The sequence below is a fragment of the Microcebus murinus genome, chromosome 14 (genome assembly GCF_040939455.1).
Source record: "Microcebus murinus isolate Inina chromosome 14, M.murinus_Inina_mat1.0, whole genome shotgun sequence".
NCBI lineage: Eukaryota > Metazoa > Chordata > Mammalia > Primates > Cheirogaleidae > Microcebus > Microcebus murinus.
In genome coordinates, this window is record NC_134117.1 from 70,117,602 (window position 1) to 70,135,938 (window position 18,337).

An 18,337-nucleotide genomic window follows, 5' to 3' on the forward strand; every position below is an offset into this window, starting at 1 on the left:
TTATAGCCATGACTCAAGCATTACAAAAGTGATCCATGTAACAAAAACATTTGTACCCCCTTAATATGTTGAAATAAAAATATATTACGGCAGATTTTATACTCTAGCATAATTAATCTTTTTAACAAACTGCACATTTAAATGCCCCAAGAAAACTTGGACTAATGAGCCTGGGAATGAGCATTATCTAGTCAATACAACAGTTAATAGATATTGATATTGATGAAAATCTTTTTTAAATATTTCACATACTGCCCTCTCAAATTATTAATACTTTTGCTTATGATACTATAAAGTAAGTGAATAAGAATAATGTAGTAAGTGCTACTTGTGTTAGCTTTTTTTATTACAAACCAGGCACTATTATTTTCATTTGAGCTATGTTATCACAATTTAATTGCAACAACAATCTTGCAAAGTAGATGTCACCAGTATCTGCATTTCACAGGTGATAAAACCAAAGCACAGAGAGACTGTGTGATGTGAAGCCTGAGCAGCTAAATCCAGACTGCACTCAACCTTTATGCTAATCATTTTATAGAAAATCAGCTTCCATAAAGCAAAAGTAGCTGAGTGATATGTTTCAGTGGTGTTGCCTGTTAGTAGACCTGAATGTCTATTAAATGTTCATTAAATATTCTAAAACATCATCATAGACTACAGCCCACAGGGGTTCAAGGGGTAGATATACACATATCTCCTAAATTGAACAGTCCACTTCTTTTGCTTTTAGCTGAAAGAGAATGCCAGTAAGGAAAGATTTTTAAGCTAGGAATTATTTCACTTTAAACATATTTTCTTATTTAAAAAAAGTTTTAAATGTATCAAGGTTATCTTTTCAACCAAGATTATAGGAATTCATCAACATAACAAGATAAAGCACTTTGGACACATAACACCATGTTTACATTCAATTGACATTGTAGAGCATTGTTTTGTAATGGAAACTTTACAGCTGGATTGAAGAGAAAGTTGTGTGCTTTGACATAACTACTGTAATTGCTTTTAATGGATTTAGCCATCATTTAGCAGGCTAAGAAATAAAAGGTTGGCAGGTAACACAGGGAAATGTGAAACACTAGAAGCATATCTACTAAGATCAGGAACAAGGCAAGAATGCCCACTATCTCTGTTACTATTGAACACTAGAAGTATTAGTCAATGTAACTAGAAAACAGAAATCAATCAGAGGCCAAAGATGGTAAAGAAGTAGTAAAACTATTTCTATTGTACATGATATGACAGATAATATACTATAAAAACCCTACAGAATCTATGACAAAAACTATCTAGAAAAACAAACAAAAAAACCTCAGGCTGGGCATGGTGGCTCATGCCTGTAATTCTAGTACTTTGGGAGGCTAAGATGGGAAGATCACTTGAGGCCAGGAGTTCAAGACCAGCCTAGGCAACATAAGGAGATCCTGTCTCTACAAAAGAATTAAAAAATCACCTGGGCACATGCCTTTAGTCCCCGATACTCAGGTGGCTGGGGCAAAAGGATCACCTGAGCCCAGGATTTTTTTTTTTTTTTGAGACAGAGTCTCGCTTTGTTGCCCAGGCTAGAGTGAGTGCCGTGGCGTCAGCCTAGCTCACAGCAACCTCAATCTCCTGGGCTCAGGCGATCCTTCTGCCTCAGCCTCCCGAGTAGCTGGGACTACAGGCATGCGCCACCATGCCCGGCTAATTTTTTCTATATATGTATTAGTTGGCCAATTAATTTCTTTCTATTTATAGTAGAGACGGGGTCTCGCTCTTGCTCAGGCGCGTTTCGAACTCCTGACCTCGAGCATCCACCCACCTCGGCCTCCCAGAGTGCTAGGATTACAGGCGTGAGCCACCGCGCCCAGCCTGAGCCCAGGATTTTGAGGTTTCAGTGAGCTATGATCACACCACTGCACTCCAGTTTAGATGACAGAGCAAGAGCAAGACCCCATCTCCAAAAAAGAAAGAAAAAAAATTCAATAAAATAGAAGGATATAGAATTAACACAAAAATATCAATAGCCTCCAAATGAACAAACAATAAAACATTAAAGGGCACCATGGCAGAGAAAACCCCTTTCACAATAGCAATATAGAAGATTTAATACTTACAAATAAACTTAAGAAATGTATAAATCTCTACAAAGAAAAATTTTAAATACTTCTACATAAAAGTAGACTTAAAAAAGTAGACACACATTCTTGGATAGAATGACTCACCATTATAAGGATGTCAGTTCTACCTAAGTTAATTTATAAATTTAAAACAATCACACTAAAAATACCAACTTTTTAAAAAGAGACATGGTGATAACTAAAGTTACATGGAAAAACAAACATGTAAAAATAGTCATTAAAAAAAAATACCAAAAAAGAAAATCAATGACTACTGGTCCTACCAGACTTGAAAACAAATTATAAAGTCCCCATAATTAAAAGAGTGGTATCTACTGACACAAGTACAGATGATAGGGTGGGATCCCAAATTACTGAGCTAAAATATAATTTTTGAAGTAAATGATGCATAGACAACTGGGTCATCTGGAAAAGTCATTTGGGAAAAGATAAAATTAGATCTATACCTAATCCCATACATAAGAACAAACTCCAATTAGACTGAAAATCTAAATGTAGAACGGGTGTGGAGGCTCACATCTGTAACCCCAGCACTTTGGGAGGCATAGGTGGGAGGATCACTTGAAGCCATGAGTTTGAAACCATCCTGAGCACAAGCGAGGCTCTGTCTCTACAAAAAATATAAAAAGTAGCCGGGTGTGGTGGCACAAACCCATAGTCCCAGCTACTCAGGAGGCTGAGGCAGGAGAATCCTTTGAGGCCAGGAGTTGGAAACCAGCCTGGCAAGATAGCAAGACCTCATGCCTATAAAAATTTTGTTTAAAAAATTAGCTGGGTTTGGTTGTGTGTGTCTGGAGTCCTAGCCACTGAGCAGGCTGAAGTGGGAGGTTCTCTTGAGCCCAAGAGTTCAAAGTTGCAGTGAGCTATGATCACGCCACTGCACTGCAGCCTGGGTGACAGAGAGAGACTCTGCTTTGAAAAAAAAAAAAGAAAAGAAAAATAGAACCAGTAGGACAAGGTTTGTTTGCTTGCTTAACTATATTTTTCCTTTCAGCATACAAAATGTATTGTTACTTCTCCCATTAAAGAAAACAAGACTCTTGAATTCAAGTCTCCTTCCATCCACTACCTTCATTTCTACCTTTCCCTTTACCACAAAACTCCCCCAGAGGTGCATATACCCATGGTTTCCAATTCCTCTCCTTTGGCCTCCCTAGAACCCACTGTTAATCAGGCTTTCACCCTTACCACTCCATCAAAATGGTTGGTTAAAGTCAGCAATTAACTCTCTTTGCTAAATCCAACAGTCAATCCTCAGCTCTCTTTCTACTTGGCCTATCAAAGCACCTGATCACTCCGTCCTCATGGAGACATTTACAAGATACTATATTCCCTTGGTTTTGCTCTTTTGTCACGGCTGCTCCCTCTCAGGCTCCTTTGCTAGTCTGCCTCAATGCCCTGACCTCTTAATTTTGGAGTACCCTTGTCTCTCTTCTGTTTTGCAATGTATACTTACTCCTTTGGATACCTCATCCTACCTCATGACTCTGAATATAAGCTAAATGTTGAAGACTCCCAAATTGCTCTCTCTAGCCTGCATCTCTTCCTGAACCCTAAGACAAACATACCCTGCCTATTCAACATATCTCCTTGGAAACCTAACAATCATCTCAAAATCAACACATCCAAAACCAAGCTTCTTGAGACCTGCTTCTGCTCCAGTCTTACTCATTTCAATTAAGGGTAACTCTATCCTTCCAATTTGCTCAAGTCAAATACCATGGAGTCACTCCTGACACCTCACTTTCTCACCCTAGCATTTAATCTGTCAGCAAATCTGATTGGCTCTATGCCACTCAAACATCCACAATACAAATATTTATCTCTCCAACTACCATTCCCTAGTCCAAGACAGCACATTTCTCACCTAGATTATTGCAAAACACTCTTCTTCTGCCTCCTCTCTTATCTCCACAGACTATTCTCAACATAGAAAGCAGATAAACCCTGATAAAATGTAAGACCTTCAGTTTCTAGCCAGGCTTGGAATTCACCACTCCATTGTAACAACTAAAAGGCTGAACAAAACTGAAAAATCAACAACTCTTCTTGGATCTGTCAGAGAAATGAGGTCATAGAGCAAACGGCGCCTCCAAAATAGAAGAGACAGGTGAATACAGAAAACCACAATTTACCAGAGCAGAAACCTCTTCTGGGAACCAGTGACAGGGTAGAAAACCTAAAAACTATAATGAACAAATTGCTGGAGGCTCACTGTGGACAAGCATGAGATTAAAAACCTCAGGGGGACCAAGTCAGAAAAGAACCCCTATTCTTTTGTGAGTTTCACCACCAGGATCTCAGTCAGGTTCTCACAGTGAATATCAGAGAGGAAAAACCATAGTGTTTCTGGCAGAGGGAGGGGAAAAGTAATCATTTTTAAATACACCAGAGCATTCTGTTCTTAATAAGATCTCCCTTCAGGACAAACTAGTTAACCAGAGCATAGCTGCCAGGGTTTTATCAGACCCTAACCAGCCTGGGGAAGGGGAAATACCCAACTCCAGCCCATTCTAGCCATCCTGTGCCACCCAAGAGGGGAGAGTTTGGGGTTGACAGGAAATAGTGAAGTTCACAGCCCAGGCACACAGACCCTTTAAAGGACTGAGACGTAATCATAAAACTATAGAATGCTTGTCAGGGCTTGTCAGAGTGGATCAAAAAACAAGTCTCCACTTATGCTCTCTATAAGAAACCCACTTTAAATATGAAGACACATACAGCTTAAAAGTAAAAGGATGGAGGAGAAACCAGGCTAACACTAAGCAAAAGAGAGCAGGAGGAGTAGCTATATTACTTGCAGACAGAGCAGACTTCAGAGCAAAGAAACTTATCAGGTATCAAGAAGGGCATTACATAATGATAAAGGGTTAAAAGGGGTCAATTCTCCAAAAAGACAACAATACTTAATATGTATGTGTCTAACAACAGAACATCAAAATATGTGAAGCAGAAACTGATAATACTGCAAGGAGAAACAGATGAATCCACTGTTATGACTGGAGACTTTAACATCCCTCTATTAGAAATGGAAAGATCTAGCAGGCAGAAAATTAGGACACAGTTGAACTCAAAATCACCATCAATCAATTAAATATAATGGACATCTATATACTACTTCATCCAACAACAGCATAATATACATTCTCCTCAAGCTTACATGGACTATTTGCCAAGATAGACCATATTCTGGGCCATAAATAAATTTAATAATAAATTTAAATAATTTAAAAGAATACAAAGCATACAATATCTGCTATCAGACCACAATAGAATTAAATTTTAAACCATTAACAGAAAGAAAAGGTAGGCCAGGTGTGGTGGCTCACACCTGTAATCCTAGCACTCTGGGAGGCTGAGGCGGGCAGATTGCTCAAGGTCAGGAGTTCGAAACCAGCCTGAGCAAGAGCAAGACCCCATCTCTACTATAAATAGAAAGAAATTAATCAGCCAACTAAAATGTATAGAAAAAATTAGCCAGGCATGGTGGCGCATGATTGTAGTCCCAGCTACTTGGGAGGCTGAGGCAGAAGGATCGCTTGAGCCCAGGAATTTGAGGTTGCTGTGAGCTAGGCTGACGCCACGGCACTCACTCTAGCCTGGGCAACAAAGTGAGACTCTGTCTCAAAAAAAAAAAAAAAAATCAATTAATGGAATTCTTCACATCAACAGGCTAAAGAATAAAAATCACATCATATCAATAGATACAGAAAAAGTGTTTAACAAAATCCAACATCCATTCGTGATAGAAACTTAGCAGACTAGAAATAGAGCAGAAATCCCTCAATTTGATAAAGAACATCTAAAAACCTACAGTTAACATCATTTTTGTTTTTTACTGTGGGAATACTAGTCAAGACAGTTACCATCATACTTAATGGTGAGAAACTAGAAACCCTCCCAGGAAGATCAGGAACAAGCAAGGATGTTCCCTCTCACAACTTCTTGTCAACATTATACTGGTAGTACTAGCTAATGCAGTAAGACAAAAAATAAAAATGTGTATCGATTGGGAAAGAAGAAATAAAACTGTCTTTGTTAGCAGATAACATGATTGTCTATAAAATCAGAAAGAACAGACAAAAACTATGAGTGATTATAGTAAGGTTGTAGGAAATAAGATTAATGTACAAAAGTCAATTGCTTTCTTATATACCAGTAATGAACAAGTAGAATTTAAAATTAAAAACACAATGTCATTCACAATTACACCCCCAAAAATGAAAGAAGTAGGTATAAATCCAACCCACTATGCACTATATAAGAGCTATATGAGGAAAACTATAATATTAATATAAAACTCAAACGAGAGGCATCAAAGAAGAATGAAATAAGTGGAGTGATATTTCATATTCATGACTAGGAAGAGTCAATAATGTCAAGATGTCAGTTCTTCCCAACTTGATCTATAAATTCAACACAATACAAATTAAATTGCCAGAAAGTTATTTTGTGGATACCAATAAGCTGATTCTAAAGTTTATATGGAAACTGAAGACTAAGAAATGAGGAGATGTTGGGCAAAGGGTAAAATTGTTTCAGTTATGCAGGATGATTAAGTTAGATATCGAATATACAATATGGTGACTATAGTTAATAATACTGTGTTGTTTACTTGAAATTTGCTTAGAGTACATCTTAAATGTTCTCACCACACTTACACAAAAATGGTAACTATGTGAGGTAATGGATATGTTAATTAGCTTGATTGTGGTACTTCACAATGTATATCAAAACTCATGTTGTACACTGTAAATACACACAATTTATGTCAATTATTTCTCATAAAGATGGGGGGGAAAGATCCAGAATAGCCAACATAATATTTAAGAAGTACAAAGTTAGAGGATTCACACAGCCCAATTTCAAGACTTACTATAAAGCTACAGTAATCAAGACATTATAGTATTGGGGAAAGAACAAGTAGACCAACGAAACAGAATAGAACCCAGAAACAGATCCATGTAAATACAGTCAACTAATCTTTGACAAAGAAGCAAAGACAACATGATGAAAGAAAGTTTTTTCAACAAATGGTGCTGTAACTGGACATCCACATGCAAAAGAATGAACCTAGACAAAGACCTTATACCTTTCACTCAAAATGAATCATAGACCTAAATGCAAAATGCAAAACTGTAAAATTTCTAGAAGATAATATAGCAGAAAATTGAGATGACCTTGGGTATGGCAATGACTTTTTAAATACAACACCTAAGGCGTGACCCATGAAACAAAGATTTGATAAGTTGGACTTGATTAAAATGAAAAACCTGTGCTCTCTTTAAGACACTGTCAAGAGAATGTGAACACAAACTACAGACTAGGAGAAAACATTTGCAAAAAGCATATCTAAAAAAGGGCTATTATCCAAAATATACAAAGAACTCTTAAAACTCAAGAATCAAAAACTCTTAAAACAAACCACCAGATTAAAAAATGGAAAAAAGACCTGAACAGATACCTCACCAGAGAAAACAGACAGTGGCAAATAAGCATATAAAAAGATGCTCAATATATGTCACCAGGGAATTGCAAATTAAAACAATGACATACCATGTTGGCCAGGCACGGTAGCTCATGCCTGTAATCCCAGCACTTTGGGAGGCTGAGGCAGGAAGATCGCTTGAGGCCAGGAGTTGGAGACCAGCCTGGGCAATATAGCAAGACCCCATCTCTACAAAAAATGAAAAAAATTAGCCAAGTGTGGTGGTATGTGCCTGTAGTGCCTATAGTCTCAGCTACCCAGGAGGCTGAGCCAGGAGAATCACTTGAGCCCAGGAATTTGAAGTTACAGTGAGCTATGATCAAGCCACTGTACTCCAACCTGGGTGACAGAGTAAAACCCAGCCTCTGAAAACAAACCAAAAAACCCCTAATTACATACTACTACATGCCTACTAGAATGGCTAAAATCCAGAACACTGACAACACAAAATGCCAGCAAGGATACAGAGCAATAGGAATTCTCATTTACTGCTAGTGGGAATGCAAAATGATATAGCCACTATGGAAGACAGTTTCTTGCGAAACCAAACATACTCTGTCAAATCCAATGTCATGAAGAATCTCTCCCTATGTTTTATTTCTAAGAGTTTCATAGTTTTAGGTCTTACATGTAGGTCTTTGATCCATTTTGAGTTAATTTTTACATATGACATCAAGTAAGGGTCCAATTTCATTCTTTTGCATGTATATATCCAGTTCTCCCTCCACCATTTGTTAAAAAGACTACCCTTTCCCCACTGAATGGTCTTGGCCCCCTTGTAGAAAACTATTTGGTCATATAGGTGAGGGCTATTTCTAGGCTTTCTGTTCTATTTCGTTGGCCTTTATACGTCTGTCTTTATGCCAGTACTATACTGTTTTAAATACTGTAGTGTTATAGTAGGTTTTGAAATCAGGAAGTGTGAGTCCTACAATTTTGTTCTTTTTCCAGATTTGGCTATTCAGGGTCCCTTGAGATTTCACAGGAGTTTTAGAATGGGTTTTTCTATTTCTGCAAAAAATGTCACTGGGATTTTGATGGGGACTGCACTGAATCTCCAGATTGTTTTGTATGGTACTGACATCTTAACAATATTAAGTCTGCCAATCCATGAATATAGGATATGTTTCCATTTATTTAATGTCTTCTTTAATTTCTTTCAGTAATGTTTTATAGATTTCATTGTACAAGTTTTTCACCTCCTTGGTTAATTCCTAAGTATTTTATTCTTTTTGGTGCTATTGTAAATGAAACTATTTTCAAAATATCCTTTTCAAATTCCTTATAATGCAACTGATAGAAATGCAACAGATTTTTGTGCATGGACTTTGTATCCTGCTACTTTGCTAAATTTTTTTATTAGTTCTTAGTTCCAACAGGTTTCCTATGCAATCTTTAGGATTTTTTACATATAAAATCATATCATCTGTAAAGAGATATAATTTTATTTCTCCTTTTCCAATTTGGATGCCTTTTTTTTCTTTTTCTTGCCTAACTGCCTTGGGTAGACCTATGTCAAATAGAAGTGGTGAAACATGCATCCTTGTCTTCTTCCTGATCTTAGGGAAAAGTTTTCAGTCTTTCATCACTGAATATGATGTTTGCTGTAGGTTTTTCATATATGGCTTTTATTATGTGAGGTAGTTTCCTTCTATTCCTTATTTGTTGGGTGTCTTTATCATAGTGTTGAATTTTGCCAAATGCGCTTTCTGTATCAATTGAGATGATTATGTGGGGCTTTTCCTTCATTCTGTTAATGTGTTATGTTACATTGATTAATCTTCATATTTTGAAACATTCTTACATTTCAGAAATAAACACTATTTGATCATAGTGCATAGTTCTTTTAAGATTCTGCTGAATTTGGTTTGCTAGTAGTTTGTTGAGAACTGCATCAATATATGTAAGGAATATTTGTAGGTTTCTTACAGTATCTTTGGCTCTGGTATCAGGGTAAAGATTGCTTCATAGAATGAATTAGGAAGTGTCCCATCCTCTTCAATTTCTTAGAAAGGTTTGAAAGGATTGGTTTTAATTCTTCTTGAAATGTTTAGTAGAATTTACCAGTGAAGCTACCAGATCAAATATTTGAAAGCCTACTCTATATCAGGCATTATTATCTGCTCTAGCAATATATTGGTAATAAGAAAAAAGATCCTGTTCATTGCAAGCAACATAAGTGCCCACTGACAAATGAAGGGATAAAGAAAACATCACACACACACTCACACACACACACACACACACACACACACACAATACCATGGAATATTAATTCAGCCCTAAAAAAGGAAAATCCTGCCATTTGCGACAACATGGATAATCCTGGAGGACATTATACTAAGTGAAACAAGGCAGACACAGAAAATATTGTCTGATATCACTTATATGTGGAAACTTAAAAATTCAAACTCATAGAAACAGAAAGTAGAATGGTGGTTACCAGGGACTGGGAGATGGGTGAAATACGGAAATGTTTGTCAAAGAGTACAAACCTTCAGTTTCAAGATGATTAAGTTCTGGAGATCTAACATACAGCATGACTACAGTTAAACTGTGCTGTATACTTCAAATTCGCTAAGAAAGCAAATCTTAAATGTTCTCACCACACGTGAGATGGTGAATATGTTAATTAGCTTGATTATGGTAATCACTTCACAATGTATACATATATCAAATCTTCATGTTGTTTACCTTAAATATATACAATTTTTATTTCTCAATCAGACCTCAATAAAGTAGGGGAGGGAGGAAAAGAAACAAGACCCTAAGTAAGCTTAGATGTTACTTAACACAGATAAAAACAATGCCGATAATAATGCCGCCATCCATTCATCCATATGCTTATCTATAATATAAAGCCAGGTTAATCAATGTGATGATAAATAGTGATTAGGACAGGTACGGAGGGGAGTGTATTTCTTTTTTTTTGAGTCAGTCTCACTCTGTTGCCCAGGCTAGAGTGCCGTGGTGTAAACCTAGCTCAACCTCAAACTCCTGGGCTCAAGTGATCATCCTTCCTCAGCCTTCCAAGTAACTGGGACTACAGGCATGTGCCACCATGCCTGGCTAATTTTTTTTTGTATATATATTTTTAGTTGGTCAATTAATTTCTTTCTACTTTTAGTAGAGACAGGGTCTCACTCTTGCTCAGGCTGGTTTCGAACTCCTGACCTCGAGCAATCCGCCCGCCTCGGCCTCCCAGAGTGTTAGGAATACAGGCGTGAGCCACTGCGCCTGGCCAGGAGTGTATTTTTGATAACAATGGTCAAGGAAGGCTTCAGGAAATTACATGTGACAATAAAATGAGGGAAAGGATATCTGGAGGAGAAGAAACTTCATGTATGAACAAGCTGGGCTTGTTAAGGAAGAGCAAAAAGGCACATATGAAACACAGGACTGGAAGTTGCTCAGAGTGAGTCAATAAGCTAGTGGTAAGTAGTGCTTGTGAAGGCCTAGGGCATTACTGTGTGTACACTACTATAGACTTTACAAACACCATACACGTAGGCTACACTAAATTAATAATATAATAAAGTAATAGTGCTACAACATTACGACAGCTATAACATTAACGAGGTGATAGGAATTTTCAGCTCCATTACAATCTTTTTTTTTTGAGACAGAGTCTTACATTGCCACCCTAGGTAGAGTGCAGTGGCATCATCATAGTTCACTGCAACCTCAAACTCCTGAGTGCAAATGATCTGCCTCCCAGACTGCTAGGATTATAGTCGTAAATCCATTATAATCTTATGGATTACCACTGTATATGTGGTCCATCACTGACCGAAACATCATTATGTAGCGCATGAGTTTAATCTATGACAATAACAGCAGAAGGGGGAAGATAGAGCCTCTTAGCAGTAAAGTTTTTTATTCTATTAAAATTAAGTCAGTAGTAATGTCAATTGGATTGTTATAAATTAAGATGTTAATTGTAACTTCCAAGGAAACCATATTATATATGTATATATAGAGAGTTATATATATATATAGAGAGAGAGAGAGAGAGACAGAGAGAGAGAGAGAGAGAATTAACATGATAAACTAGAAAATGTCCACTTAACACAAAAGAAAATGGAGAAATAGAGGAACAAAAAACATATATAAGGCTGGGCATGGTGGTTCATGCCTGTAAGCCCACTACTTTGGGAGGCCAAGGCAGGAGGATCACTTGAGCCAAGGAGTTCAAGATCAGCCTGGGCAACATATCAAGACCCTGTCTCTACAAAATTTTTTTTAAAAATTAGCTGAGTGTGGTAGCACATGCCTTAGTTCCAACTACTAGGGAGGCTGAGGTGGGAAGATCACTTGAGCCCAGGAGTTCAAGGTTGCAGTGAGCTATGATTGAGCCACTGCACTCCAGTCTGGGCAACAGAGTGAGACACTGTCTCAAAAAAAAAAGAAAAAATCCATATGCAGAAAACAAATAGCAAAATAACAGAAAACAAATAGCAAAATAACAGAAGTCTGGTCTCCCAGTCAGTATGTTAGATGTAAGTGGATTAAACTATCTAATTAAAATTCAGAGATTACCAGAATAGACAAAAAATCAAGATGAAATTAAAAGAAAAAAAAAATGTCATGCAAACAGTAACCAAAAGAGAGCTACAATGGCTATACCAATATCAGAAAAATAGACTTTAAGACAATAAATGTTACAAGACACAAACGACATTATATAATGATAAATATGTCAATTCATTAAGATACGACAATTATAAACACACCTAACAACACAGTCCCCAAATTAATACAGAGATAGATCTGAAGAAATATTACAACAAGAATAGAGAGTACAATATCTCACTTTTAATAATGAATAAAACAACTAGATGGAACATTAGCAGGAAAACAGAAGACCTGAACATCAGTATAAACCAACTAGATCTAATAAATCTCTATAGAGCCCTCTAACCAACAAAAACAGAATACATATTCTTCTCAAGTACGTGAACCATTCTCTGAAATAAACCACATATCAGGCCACAAAACAAGTCTCATTAAATTTAAGATGGCTGAAATAATACCAAGTATGTCCTTCAACCACAATGGAATAGAATTGAAAATCAATAACAAAAAAAATTTGGAAAATTCACAAATGTGGAAATTAAACAACAGATTCCCAAAAATCCAATGGGTCAAAGAAGAAATCACAAGATAAATTAGAAAAGATTTAAAGATGATTTAACATCAAAACACAACATACCAAAACTATGGAAGAATGTTGAGTTAGTGTTCAGAAGGACATTTATACCATAAATGTCTACATTAAAAATGAAAGATCTCAAATCAATAATTTATCTTCCATCCTATGAAACTTAAAAAGAAAACTATCAAACTAAACCCAAAGCGAGAAGGAAAGAAGTAATAAAGTTGGGATAAACAATACAGAGAACAGAAAAACAATAGAGAAAACTAATGAAATCAAAAGCTGGTTCTTCACAGCCACAGGTCATGCCCTCTCCAAGTGCTACCTCCCACGTGAGGACATGGTTCTGGCCACCTACTGAGGAGCAACTGTATTCCTTGCGGTCCTCATATTTGCTCACTTTGAGCTGTCAGCGTCACCTTTTCCTTTTGGTTGGAACCTGCTCAGAAAGCCTAGGACGATGTGAAGAACAGGCGATGTCTGTACTTAGGAATAAATATCAAAGCCCAAGAAATGGAAGTTCAGGCAGAGCTCGAAGAGTGGAGCGGAGGACCAGATAACATGTAGGCTATGGGGACATCACAGAGACTCTAAATCACTGATGCGCGAGTTACTGCAGAATAAATAGTTGACTGTACTGTTCTCATGCTACAAAAATGGAACATGTACTTTACAACAAATCAGCTTTCTCATTTTTATCAAATATATAAATCATCAAAGGTTGCATCTGTACAGGATGTAAATGCTACTAGCACCTTTGTTCACATGCACGACGTAGTTTTTGCTTCCCCAGGGAGGGCCTGGCATCCCTGACACACGCTTGGGGTGTGTGTACACAAACAGTGGGTTTGCTTCTGTCTGCCTATGAGGTAGTTCTCAAATTCCTGTATAGTATAAAGCCATACCCTTAAAATTAAAGTACAGGTGCAATGTACAAGAACATAGTGTTTTAATAGACTTTTGTACTTCTGTGCTAAATTAATGGAATCAGGTTTTTAGATAGTTTTCTCTACAGGAGACCACACTGTTAGATCTGAATTTAGTGCATTCCATGATCAAAACAAACTTAAAAAATGGAGGAGGATATGGCTTTTGGTATTTGAAAATAAATGTTTTGATAATTTTAAGCCAAAAAAAAATTCAGTTCTTTGAAAAAAGCAACAAAATTGACAAAACTTTAGCTAACTAACCAAGAAAAAGAGAGAAGACTCAAATTTAAAAATCGGGAATGAAAGTAGAGATAATACTACTGATCTTATAGAAATAAAAAGGATTACAAAGGAATATAAACAATTGTATACCAACAAATTACATAACTTAGATGAAATGGACAAATGCCTAGAAACACATAAATTATTAAAATTGACACAAGAGGAAATAGAATATCTTAATAAATTTATAAAAAGTAAAGAGATAGAGACAGTAATCAAAAACTTCTAAGGAAAAAAGCTTAGGATCAGATTATTTCACTGGTAAGTTCCACCAAATGTTTTAAGAATTAACATTACCCTTCAGAAACTCTTCCAAAAAATAAAAAAGGATGGAATATTTCCCATCTCATTCTATCAGGCCAGCATTCCTGGAATACTAAAGGCAGACAAAGATATTACAGGAAAAGAAAACTACAGACCAATATCCCTTATGAATATAGTGGCAAAAATTCTCAACAAAATACAAGCAAACAATTAAACAGCATATTAAAAGGATTCCCACTATGATCCAGTGGAAATTATCCCAAGAATGCAAGATTGACTCAACATACAAAAGTCAGCCAACATAATACACCATTAATAGAATAAGGGACAAAATCCACATGATCTCCTCAATAGATGAAGAAACAGCATCTGACAAACTCCAACAAAACGAGGACTAGAAGGGAATTCTCAACCTAATACAGGGAGTTTAAGAATAACCGGTAAGTATCTTCCTATTTAATGATAAAGGACTGAAAGCTTTCCTCCTAAGATCAGGAACAAGACAAGGACGCCCACTTTCATCACTTCTATTCAACAGTTTACTGAAGGTTCTAGTCAGGACAATTAGGCATGAAACAGAAATAAAAAGCATCAACATTCAAAAGGAACAGGTAAAATTATCTATATTCACAGATGACATCTAAGTTACACAGAAAACACTAAAGAATCTATACACACTCAGGAAAATCAGCAAGAAAAAATCAAACAACCCTATCAAAAAATGGGCAAAGGACATGAACAGAAACTTCTCAAAAGAAGACAGAGTAATGGCCAACGAACATATGAAAAATGTTCAACATCTCTAATCATCAGGGAAATGCAAATCAAAACCACAATGAGATATCACTTAACTCCAGTGAGTATGGCCTTTATCAAAAAGTCCCCAAACAACAAATGCTGGTGTGGATGTGGAGAGAGAGGAACACTCCTACACAGCTGGTGGAACTGCAAACTAGTTCGACCTCTGTGGAAAGCAATATGGAGATACCTCAAAGCAATACAAGTAGTTCTACCATTTGATCCAGCAATTCCACTACTGAGCATCAACCCAAAAGATTAAAAGTCACTTTATGAAAAAGACACCTGCACTCGAATGTTTATAGCAGCACAATTCACAATTGCAAAGCTGTGGAAACAACCCAAGTGCCCATCAATTCATGAGTGGATTAATAAAATGTGGTATACGTATACCATGGAGTACTATTCAGCTATAAGAAACAAGGGTGATATAGCACCTCTTGTATATTCCTGGATACAGCTGGAACCCATTCTACTAAGTGAAGTATCTCAAGAATGGAAAAACCAGCACCACATGTACTCACCAGCAAATTGGTATTAACGGACCAACACCTAAGTGGACATATAGGAGTAACATTTATCAGGTGTCGGGAGCAGGGAGGAGGGGATGGGTATATACAACCACAACAAGTAAGATGTGCAGTGTTTGGGGGATGGACATGCTTGAAGCTATTACTCGAAGGGGGAGGGAGGCATGGGCAATATAAGTAACCTTAACACTTGTACCCCCACAATACGCTAAAATAAAAAAATAAATAAAAAGAATCTATACACACAGAAAAATCTACTAGAACAAATAAACAAGTTCAATAAAGTTGCAGGATACAATATCAATATAAAAATTAGTTGTATCTCTACACAATAATGAACAATATGAAAATAAAACTAAGGAAACAGATTCATTTACAATAGCACCAAAAAGAATAAAATACTTAGGAATAAATTTAACAAAACAAGTGCAAGTCTTGTATAGTTGACCCTTGAACAATATGGGTTTGAACTGCATGAGTTCACATATACACAGATTTTTTTTCAATAAATGCAGTGAGAAATTTGTTGAAGATAAGTGACAATTTGAAAAACCTTACATATGAACCCCATAGCCTAGAGATATCAAAAAAATTAAAGAAAGTTAAGTATGTCATGAATACATAAAATATATGTAAATACTAGTCTATTTTATCATTTACTACCATAAAATATACACAGATCGATTACAAAAAGTTAAAATTTATCGAAACTTACAGACTACACAAAATACAGACTATACAAAATTTGCAGTCAAGAGTAATGTAAACAAATGTAAAGATGAAGTATTAAATCATAACTGCATAAAATTAACTGTAGTACATACTGAGGGACTGAAATAATTTTGTAGCCACCTCCTATCACTACTGCTGTGAACTCAAGTGTTGCAAGTATCCACTTAAAACACCACTTGATGCTAATGATCTACAGGTAAGCCGTTCCACTCTATAGTAAATTGCATATCACAGTAAAAAGCGATCTCTCATAGTTCTTGGGTATTTTTCACTGTGTTTAGTGAAATAACATAAACGTTGAATAACACCATGGAACCTACATGAAGTGCCATTACTGATGCTGGAAGTGCCCCAGGAAGCATAGAAAAGTCATGAATTAAAAGAAAAAGTTGAGGGCTGGGCATGGTGGCTCACACCTGTAATCCTAGCACTCTAGGAGGCTGAGGCAGGCGGATTGCTCGAGGTCAGGAGTTCGAAACCAGCCTGAGCAAGAGCGAGACCCCATCTCTACTATAAATAGAAAGAAATTAATTGGCCAATATAAATAGGGGGAAAAAATTAGCCGGGCATGGTGGCGCATGCCTGTAGACCCAGCTACTCGGGAGACTGAGGCAGCAGGATTGCTTGAGCCCAGGAGTTTGAGGTTGCTGTTGCTGATGCCACAGAACTCACTCTCTAGCCTGGGCAACAAAGTGAGACTCTGTTCCAAAAAAAAAAAAAAGAAAGAAAGAAAAAGAAAAAGGAAAAGAAAAAGTTGAATGGCTTGATATGTTCCATAGATTGAGGTCTTGAGGTCTGCAGCTGTGGCTGCCTGCTATTTCAGACAGACAATTCATCTTGGAAACAATGTAAATTTATATCAATAAATATAGTACACTACTGTAAATGCATTAGGCTGGTGCAAAAGTAACTGCAGTTTTAGCATTGTTGAAATTTGCCGTTTGATATGGGAATTCATCCTTAAATGTGGTTATGTTATAAATCATTTTAATGCACATTTCTTGCTTTATTTTTTTTGCTAATGATTTATTACTTGCTGTTTATTTTATTACTTGCTGTCCGTAAGTTTTATTTTAGGCTATGGAAATGATGTTAGACACAAAGCAAATTCAAGTGCTTTTCTTATTTTAGTTTAAAATGGGTGGTAAAGCAACAGAGACAACTCCCAACATCAGCAATGCATTTGATTAGGAACTGCTAACATACAGTGCAGTGGTGGTTCAAGAAGTTTTGCAAAGGAGACGAGAGCCTTGATGATGAGGAGTGAAATGGCCAGCCATTGGAAGTTGACAATGACCAATAAAAAGACATCATTGAAGTTAATACTCTGACAACTACACAAGAAGTTGCCAAAGAACTCAACAACCATTCCACGGTTGTTTGGCATTTGAAGTAAATTGGAAAGGGGAAAAAGCTCAATAAGTGGGTGTCCCATGAACTGACTGAAAAATCAAAAAATTCATCGTTTTAAAGTGTTATCTTGGCTGGGCGCGGTGGCTCACGCCTGTAATCCTAGCACTCTGGGAGGCCAAGGCAGGCAGATCGCTCAAGGTCAGGAGTTCGAAACCAGCCTGAGCAAGAGCGAGACCCTGTCTCTACTAAAAATAGAAAGAAATTAATTGACCAACTAAAAATATATATACAAAAAAAAAAAAAATTAGCCGGGCATGGTGGTACATGCCTTTAGTCCCAGCTACTTGGGAGGCTGAGGCAGCCCAGGAGTTTGGCTTGAGCCCTGGAGTTTTTTTTTTTTGTTTTTTTGTTTTTTTTGAGACAGAGTCTCGCTTTGTTGTCCAGGCTAGAGTGAGTGCCGTGGCGTCAGCCTAGCTCACAGCAACCTCAAACTCCTGGGCTCAAGCGATCCTTCTGCCTCAGCCTCCCGAGTAGCTGGGACTACAGGCATGAGCCACCATGCCCGGCTAATTTTTTTATATATATATATCAGTTGGCCAATTAATTTCTTTCTATTTATAGTAGAGACGGGGTCTCGCTCTTGCTCAGGCTGGTTTTGAACTCTTGACCTTGAGCAATCTGCCCGC

General features: G+C 37.0%; 1 protein-coding gene across 3 annotated transcripts in view; it reads right to left on the reverse strand.

Moving 5' to 3' along the window:
* The window catches only part of ZFAND4 (zinc finger AN1-type containing 4), a 95,228-nt gene that overhangs the window by 41,281 nt on the left and 35,610 nt on the right, over positions 1 to 18,337 (reverse strand). The window contains exon 2 of one of the 3 annotated variants that reach the window (XM_012744623.2): positions 7,677 to 7,797. The exons of the other annotated variants lie outside the window; for them this stretch is intronic. The gene's annotated coding sequence lies outside the window, so the exon portion shown is untranslated. The remainder of the gene's footprint in view (positions 1 to 7,676; positions 7,798 to 18,337) is intronic. 3 annotated transcript variants of the gene reach the window in all.